Source organism: Brassica oleracea, chromosome C5 (assembly GCF_000695525.1).
Source record: "Brassica oleracea var. oleracea cultivar TO1000 chromosome C5, BOL, whole genome shotgun sequence".
NCBI classification, from domain to species: Eukaryota; Viridiplantae; Streptophyta; class Magnoliopsida; order Brassicales; family Brassicaceae; genus Brassica; species Brassica oleracea.
This window is the reverse complement of record NC_027752.1, coordinates 6891915-6901532: the sequence shown is the minus strand read 5'-3', so window position 1 is coordinate 6901532 and position 9618 is coordinate 6891915. Positions and strand designations below refer to the sequence as shown.

At 35.7% G+C, this 9618-nt stretch overlaps 1 long non-coding RNA gene across 1 annotated transcript in view; it reads left to right on the top strand.

The window, feature by feature from the left end:
- Window positions 1-5159: 5159 nt before the first annotated feature.
- LOC106293621 overlaps window positions 5160-9618 on the top strand; it is a 5079-nt gene continuing 620 nt past the window's right edge. Inside the window, exon 1 of the long non-coding RNA XR_001260566.1 lies at window positions 5160-5249. This is a non-coding gene — a long non-coding RNA (uncharacterized LOC106293621). The remainder of the gene's footprint in view (window positions 5250-9618) is intronic.

The window sequence follows — 9618 nt, the reverse complement described above, 5'->3', positions numbered from 1 at the left end:
AAAATATGTTTTCCAATTTCATATTTTGTTTTAAAATTTAAATTATTTTAAATTCTGAATATTAAATATAAATTAAAATCTATTATATACTAATTAATAATAATATAATAAGAAACGATGTAAACTCCTCGTAAACATTACATGGAGTTTACATCGAATGTTTACGAGTGATTAACATCGAAATATTTACGAGGATTTTACATCGAAATGTTTACGAGTGATTTACAACGAAAGTATTTACGTTTGCTTTACATCGAAATAATTACGTGGGCTTTACGACGAAGTCTTACGTGGCGTTTACGACGAATCCTTTCCCTGCGCTTTACGAGGAATATATTTCGTCGTAAATGTAACGAGTCGTTTACGACGAAACCTCCGTTACGACGGACGTTTAACAACGAAACGTCTTTCAACGTTAATTCGTCGTAACACCCCGTTTACGACGAATTTACAACGAATACTGCCCTAGTAAAAAATATGTTTTCTTGTAGTGAAGTCATTATATAAAAAACGTCCCAGCTCGTCCTTCGTCCTTTGATATCTCTTGCGTCCTTTGCTTTTTTTATTTTAAGGATTTAAAATTGTCCACGCAATAATGATGGCCTAAGGCAATAAAGAATAAACAGAGGTATGCAAGAAAATGATGGAAGTAATTAATAATTTAGAGCCGGTGAGAACATCAGATAATAAAGAACACCGTCTTTCGGGACTGATCGATGAGACTTCTGCAAAATAATTAAAAAAAATTTAGAGACACTGCATGTAAATTTCTCTGTCGTTTCGTGGTTTAGGTTGATGTCATTATGTGGGTATTTGATAAGGAAAGAGAGAGAGAGACATTATGCAATCATAATCTTACAGAACAAAATAAAGAAAAGTCGCTAATCGTACGCGGCTCGTTAATGTTTACACCAGGGACGACATCGCCTCTTTTGCCGCATCTGCGTCTAAGTCTGTTTCCGTAGCACATGAAAAAGGAAATACTGTCGACATGGAACAATGGTTTCACCAACTAGTGACAAAAGTGAAAATGTCACTTTTCAAAAGGTCATCATCAGCTTCAAGATGTATTTCATTACAAATTTACGGTTTATTCGACAATTGCATACTAATAACAAGTTATCATTTAACCAGTTCACAGTAGTTAGAAAAGAGGTTAAATGGTTTATCTTGAAAGTTGGAAGGGCATTCCAATTCCATTATATATAACCCTAACCATGTTTTGATACTACTAGTGCCTTCTGATAAATAAGGCTATTTACAAAACCGATATAAGCAATCAATCTTGAATCATGTAAACAATCAATGTCAAATGAAAATTGAGAGGTATGTATGTCCGCTCAGGGCCGGGCATTCAGATTTTGGAGAGAGTTGTCGACTTATTAAAGATTTCAATAATTTTTTTAAATAAATTTGTGAATCTTTTTTTTTACAATTTTGGGAATCTATGTCAACTTACTTTTTTCAAAAGAATTTGGAGGTCTTATACGAATGTTACATCCGACTTTGCCCGGGACTGGACCTACATACGTGCGTCGTTGTACAATTTCAATGAGTTTTTTAGAATTACCAAAATGTAAAAATGATGATAAAGTAAGCTGTCAATACGAAACATATTATTTTCTTGTTGTTTTCAACTTTTAGTCACTCTTTTAGGAATCTTCATCCAAAATTGTTTCACTATCTTTCAAGTTTATATAAGATCTTGAATTATAAGATTCTTTCTAGATACGACGACTCAAGAAATAACTACATGAAGTTTTGTAATATGTTAAAATGCTTAATCAAAAATTGTTAACAAGATCAAAAACAGGGTTTTAGGTTAGGTCAAATAAACTGGAGACGACATGGCCGCTAATTCTTGACTCTTGAGAATACAAAATCACTTATATATTTTTTTTGCTTACACAAATTTGATATGAACAATATTATATAATTTTCAAAAGAGAAAAACGAAACAACTTTTGTATCTTATTGACATGAAAACAAAAATATGCATAATAATGAGTGACATGCTATTTTTTTACATGCTATTTATTTTGTTATATATTTGAAATGCATTTTTTTGCCAACTTTGAAATGCATTTAACCATAGAACATTAGGAATATATGTGACGTTATTAACCTATGATACATATATATATATATATATATATATATATATATATATATATATTTCCTATGAGATATTAGTCCATGTTTATTTGTTGTCGAACTTTAATATTGTTTATGTAATATGATTTTTTTTGTCATTTTGTACCTAGATGCAACAAGGTTCAATGAACTTCAGTTCTTTATTATGTTTAATCAGAATGATCAAATGTAAAAATTGTGTATAAGGTAAGTGTGGATACAAATTCTCATTCTTGTTTTCCACTGTACCGCCACTCATTTAGAAAATTTCATCCCAAAACTATTCACCAGCCCACAGAGTTTATATGAGGTAAGTGGTAACGAGTGATTTGTTGTTAAAAAAGAAGGTAACGAGTGATAAAATCCTCTCCAGATACGGCAACTCACAACAAATGATGCATGAGATTTTAATTTAAATTGTTAGAATTCTAAATCAGAATTGTTTACAGATAAAAATCCAAAGTAATAAAGGCATTTGAACCTGGAAATATAATGCATCACATATATATTCATAAACATAATACTTTAAATCTTTAATATAACCCAAAAATGCAAATGCCGACAAACTCCGAAGTAGCCACGAGCACACGAGGCTATCCTACGATTTTATATGGGCACTGCCATAACTGTATGTTTCTTGTCATTTATCATTGGTTGCTATAGTTTAATTTAATCATTTTCTATATAATCGTCAATGATTAATTACCCCGAAGGATCCTACTACTAAATTAAGAAAACTTGATACATGACTTTGTTTGGAAAATAAGTCAAACTAATTTAAGGCCATGTTAGTTAAGTGTTTGATCATCCTCCAACACGAATTAGGATTATGTAGCAATCATAACTAAAATATGATAAAAAAAATGGTTAAGTGAGATTTAGTCTTGATTCTGCCGGAGAGGTTGTTCGTGCTTAAAACATGTGCACTGATAGACTGTCCCTAGACCAGTGACCAATGTGGGGGCAATTTTGTTGAACCAATCAAACATTTATTTGAAAAGTATATTTACAAGTATTACTACGTTATTACAACCAATCGGTTGGGGTCAATTAGCATTATATAAGAAGTTATGCATGGTCCCAAAATCATAATAATATAGCTACTTAATTTCCATCAAAATTCATCATTAGTTAAGTGACTATAGCTTAGGGCCCAGCCCAACACAGAGAGAACATATTTCTCTAGAAAACGATGAAGTCGAGAGGAGGAGAGAACCGGTGAAAGGAAAAAACACTTCAAAAATTCAAAATATTTTTTGTATTTATTTTTAAAATCAGATTTTTTATCAACTTTTAAAATCAAGTTTATAATGGCAAAAACACAAAGTAAAAAACATAGGAACAAATACTAAGGGATAAAAGAAAACATGTTGACATTGTAAGACCAATAGTTTTTTTTGATCGATGTATACATACTCATACAGATTCTGTAAACCAGGAAGGTAATTCTGCATCCATGTGAACGATAAAAGACAGTTGTTTTCTGGCACTGCGTGCTAGACTATCTGCCTTTAAATTCTTCGTCTGAGGTACATGAATGAGCTCTGAGCTGAGGAAGCAGTCTTTTAAAGTTTTGATGTCCGCGAGATAACACCCAAACGCTAGTCATTCTTCTGGTTCCGAAACCATCTTCGCCAATTGAGAACAATCCATTGCAAACTTGATACTGTCGCAAGTTCCTCATACACTCTATTGTCCATATTAACGCCTCCATCTCCGAGTGAAGAGGTGAGAGACTTGCCCTACCTTTCTTGCCTCCATCAGTCCGTCAAAACCCTCCAGAGTGCTATACCAGTCTTGTCCGGAATAAGGTTCCTTATCATTCTACGAACCATCTATAAAGCACCAACTCCCCGTAATTGATGGTAAGGTCTGGACCTCGACATGTCCTGCTGCCCTCTGAATGTTCGGCACCTGTGCCTATGAAAAGAGAAGTAAAATAAAAACAGAGAAGTTTAAATCAATCAAAAGAGAAGTAAAATAAAATAAAATTTACCCCAAAATAATGAGCAAGTAAGTATATCGATATGTAAATCGAATATTAAAAATTTTATATATTAAAATATAAGTCATGACTTCTTTTATGTGTGATTTTTCAATTTGGACCATCAATTAAATTTTTTATTAAATAGAATCTTTAAAATACTTTAATCATAATATATTTTTATATCTTTTCATTTTAAATATAAATATATTTATTTTAAAATTCTAACAAATCTGTTTTAAAAGATTTTTACAATATCTTCATTTTCAAAATTATATTTAAATATTTTCACTAATTTCGAAATTAGTTTGAAATATTATTATACATTAATATATTCAGTTATCGTTTCTAAAATGAAAAATAAAAAATTCTATAATATTTTATTTATTATATAATCATAATCAATCATATTAAAACAAATTATTATATTGAGCTAAATAAAATAAAATTGTATTAAATTTATAAATTTATATATTTTATATATTTTTTTCGTAAGTATAAAATATTTAGTTCAAAAATAAAATCTAATACGTTGGTAAGATGAGTTAACATTAGCAAACTATATAATACATGTATAAAAATTAACATGTATTTTCTTAAAACTAATAATATAAAATATTTGTAACTACTTTAATCATAATATATTTTCATTTCAAATATAATATATATTATATTTTAAAATTTTAAGAAATCTGTGTAAAAATATTTTAGCAATAACTTAATTTATTTTAAGTTATCGTTTATAAAATGAAAAATAAATAAATTATATCATATTTTATCTAAATATGATAAAATCATTTATAAATTTTATTTTCATAAATATAAATATTTATTTAAAAAATAGAATATGATGATAGAACGGTTTAAAATTAGCAAACTATATAATACATGTATAAAAATTAGGGAATTTACGGTAGATAACCATGATAACAAATTTAATTAGGTGAATGACTATGACACTATTTGATAATTTTAATTCCACAATTGTCCCTATATGCTTACGTTAGTTCTCTGACACATATGTTCATAACTTGATTTTCCTTTTTTTTGTCCCAGATTTTTTTTTTTTGTTACGAAAGCATCTTCTTTGATTTTTCTTAGTCTTTTATTCAACATTTTTTCCTTCTGAATGGTATGAATCCCATTCCTCTCCTTCATTTTTTTTCTATTTGTTCATATTTCAGATCTACACATACTTTCTGAGATTTGAGACTGAAAAGTTTAAAACTGTTGTAAATGAAGTGTTGGGGAAATACTTCTGTTATCATTACTGTCGACCAGAAGGTCCATATATATACAAGGTATTAGAACGTCATAAGATCATGTTTATCCTAACAAGATAAGGATAAGGATAAACACTATGTTACAGATATACATGGAATATATACTAGATAAACACATAGTCTCTGGTTGTCTTTATCATGTCCCGGATTGGGCCTGCAGTATGGGCTGGTCCATGGTCGATCATCATTTTGTTTATAACAAAAAAAATTCCGTGAAGAAATATATTATCCCAACAGCACTAACACATAACTAAGAGAATCTCAGCCAAGTGCTCATAAGGGAGTTGAACTTCTTCTTTCCTTTCCTTGCAAGAATCGTATTTTTGATATGACGATCTATGCTCTTGAAAATACATTCGGGAGTAGAGAAGACAACATTGTGTAAACGGTTGTTCCTCTCTAGCCACAAGTGATAGATGACTGCTTGGGCAGCCAGCTTACGGAGTGTCTGAGGGCAAGTAAAATCCTTCATGTGAAGCCATTCTATGAACGATATCCATGTGTGGAAAAAGAAGGGTTGATAACCAAGCCTTTGAATGATCAGTTTCCAAAGACGCTCACTATACCTGCAACGGAGGAATAAGTGGTCCATGTTTTCATCCATCGCATTACACAGGAGACAAGATTTCTCAACGTTTTGGTCCCAAACTGCAGTGCGAGATCTTGTTGGTAACCTATCCAAGTGACGTACCCACATGTGGAAAGCATGCCTCGAAACGTGACCACCAAACCAAACAACATATTCCCAATCAACAACACCAGCTCTATCTCTAACAGATTCCCAAGTTCTGGCAGTGTTGAAGTAGTCTAAGTAAAGGTCATCAACGTACCATTTGTAACAGTCTCATGATGATGATGATGAAGGAGGTTGGACGGAGCAGAGAACGATATGGAGCTGCTCTGCTTGCGGAGACCTTGCTGGCCGCAGAATCCAACCAGAACCAGAGCAACAATCTGCTACTTTGGCCTGAAGAGGGACACCAAGTTGCCGCGGTCCATCCAAACCAATCAAGTTGATCAAAGGGCCTATCGGTTACCAAAAATCAAACCAGAAACTAGTCGCCTTGATGCAAGCCACGAGACCCTTTAAAATAGCCCCCCAGCTCGCCATTTACTGAAACTGAGAACCTGGTTGTCGTGATACACTGAGAAATCAGGTTGATGAAAGATTATGGGAAACAGAGCGCCTTGAGAGGCAGCAAAATAAAATCCCAATTAAGAGAATCAAAAGCCATTTTTAGATCAACTTTGAGAAGAGAGCGCTTGGAGATATTTTTCCAGTTGTAACCCTGGGTAAGCTCGGTAGCCATTAGGACATTTTCCACAAGAAGTCTACCCCGGATAAAAGCAGATTGTGTGTTCGAGATCACTGATGGAAGGATCTCCTTCAGCCTATTTGCAAGCAGCTTGGAAATGACTTCATAAACCGTGTTGCAACAAGAGATTGGTCTGAAGTCGAAGACTAGCTCTGCGTTTTGCTTCTTGGGGATAAGGGTCAGTATAGTTGCATTCCACTGGTGTAACATTTTACCTAAGAAAAGAAGTCCTGAATAGCTAAAATCATGTCAGGCCCCACTGCTTTCCAGTTATGAGTAAAAAACTCAGCATGGTAACCATCCGGACCCGATGCTTTATTCCTCGGCAGGGAGAAAAAAGCTGTTTGGATGTCCAAGCTAGAGAACGGAGCTTCCAATGATTCTTTGACTGAAGTGGAGCATCTATATGAGATCAACTGAGACAAATCCTCCAGAGAAGCGACGTTGGAAGGAGAGACGCCGCCCAAGAGATTCTCATAATACGAAACAACCAGGTTCATAATATCCTCCCTTGAATCAAGTATATTACCGAGATCATCCTGCAGGAAGATAATCTGATTCTGAGATAAGCGAGTTCTGACCTGATGGTGGTAAAAGGTAGTATTTGCATCTCCTTTATCAAGCCACGTTACGCGAGATCGCTGGTAAAAGAAAGACTCTTCTGCCCGAGCAAGCTTGACCCATTTGTCACCAGCAATTCTCTCATTTAAACTCGCCATTGGTGTTGGAGAGGAGAGAACAATCCATTGGCAGTGAGAGAGCTCATCAAAAGCTCCAGAAACTCTTTTCTCGATCCCCGAGTAGTTTTCACGGCTGAAAGTTCTAATTATGCTCTTGAGTTCCTTGAGCTTTTTTGATACTCTAAGCATCATCGAACCATGGAAAGGCAGGGAGGACAAACATGCAGCAATAAGAGGTGAACTCTGGGTTATCATTGAGAAAAGAGAAGAATTTGAAAGGCGCCTTAGGCTTGGGACGGCTAGTATCAAGATAGACACAACAGGGGCTGTGGTCTGAGATTCCTGGGTCCTTGAAGACGCCAAGCGAGTTTGGAAACAGCCTCAACCAATCATCATTTACGGTAATTCTGTCTAACTTTTTAGATATCACGCTTTCGCCTTGGTTGTTAGACCATGTGAAATCATTACCACAGAAAGGGAGATCAGCCAGATCAGTAGATATGATGCAGTTGAGAAAATCACGCATACCACGAGTCGAAGAGATGACTGCAGCTTTAGAATGATCAGATGGGTCTAGAATATGATTGAAGTCTCCTAGGACAGTCCAAGGGAGATGGGCAAGACTAGGAGAAGAAGAGAGGAAGCACAAGTCCGACCATAGGTCACGACAAATTTTCCTATCATTAGAACCATAGACAAACGTGACAGCAAGCTCTGATGATACAAAATGAAGCTTAACCAAACACGTGATGCATTGAAGCGATTTCTGGAGCACCGTAACAGAAACTGAAGGATGCCACAGAAGCCAAATTTTTCCTAAATCTGAAAACTCATAATTACACTCGTAATGCCACCCGGGGAAAACTCTGCTGATGAGAGATGCTGCCTTAGATGGACAAACATGAGTCTCCAACAAACCACCGAAGATTGGCTTATTTAACCTTAGCCACTTTCTAAATCCGCAACGTTTTGTTTTATCGTTGAAACCTCTTATATTCCAACAAAAAATATCCATTAAAGAGGGAGAAAATTCAGAGGTTTAAAGGGCCTCTGACCCTAGCAGTTCCTTTGTTCCCTTTACGAGATCGGCGAGAGATCACTTGTTTATATTGATCCCCATCATCATCCGGGTTATCATCCTCATTAGACAGGCCCTCTGAACTCGGGTCATCCTCCTCCGAAACGGAAACTGCAAGAAACTCGGCTAGACCTCCAGGATCACCACAACGCAAGTCTACGAAAAAATCCCCACGCGCTAGCTCTTTTTTGGGACCTGAAGCTTTTCCAAGGTTGGATCAGATCCCGTAGCAGTGGGATCCCTGGAGCTTTGAGAAATTACAGGCATGCCATTAGAGCGAGGATACTCTTGTTGATTTCTATCTGTGGGAACCCTTTCCTTTGATGGCACCTTTTTAGCTTTTGAGGCAGTTTTGGGTGCATTCTCAAAGCGCCTAGGATCCATATTCCCATTTCCTACAATTGGAAGCTGGTTCTTGATTAGGGCTTTTCCTTTGCGTTTATCATCAACAATCCTAGAGCGGTCCATATTTGCGTTGGTCCTAGTGCAAACATCAGTAGCATGCTTGACTGAGCGGCAAATTTCGCACCTTGGCGGAGCAGCAGGGCATCGTGAGATTGTATAGCCAACTTTTGAACAGTGAGAGCAGAGAGACGGTAACCAGGGACATGAAACCGTTATACAAACCACCTCACCAGACTCGAAACGGGCGTTGACCGCTTCCGGAAGAGGCTTCCTTGGGTCTGACAGTGTAGACCTTAGCAACCTCTAAGTTGGTGAGATTTTCTGTGGCAGGGTGCAGACAGAGTGGGTTACAAGACCCGCAATTTCCTTTAAAGCATCTTTGTTGAAGAATTGCAGAGGAACCCCAACAAAGTCTAGCCAAACCGGAACAGATGTCAATGATGGCTTCTCAAGCTTAATTCCCGGCGACCACTTTGCTACAAACATGGTTTGGCCGTCTACTTTCCAAAGACATTGACCAAGAATGCGCCGGCGAGCGTTCGAACAAGGGACCCGAAAGAGAAAAGCATTTCCATCCATTTTTGAAACCGAGATATCACGCCTGTGCTTGTTCCATAAGGCGAGAGGTTTTGCTTTCGTAAGGATTCTTATACTAGTAGGTTTATACTTTATACTAGAAAATGGATCATTCAATCGTTCGGATCATTCAATCGTTAGATGTTTTTTTTTTTTTTTTTTT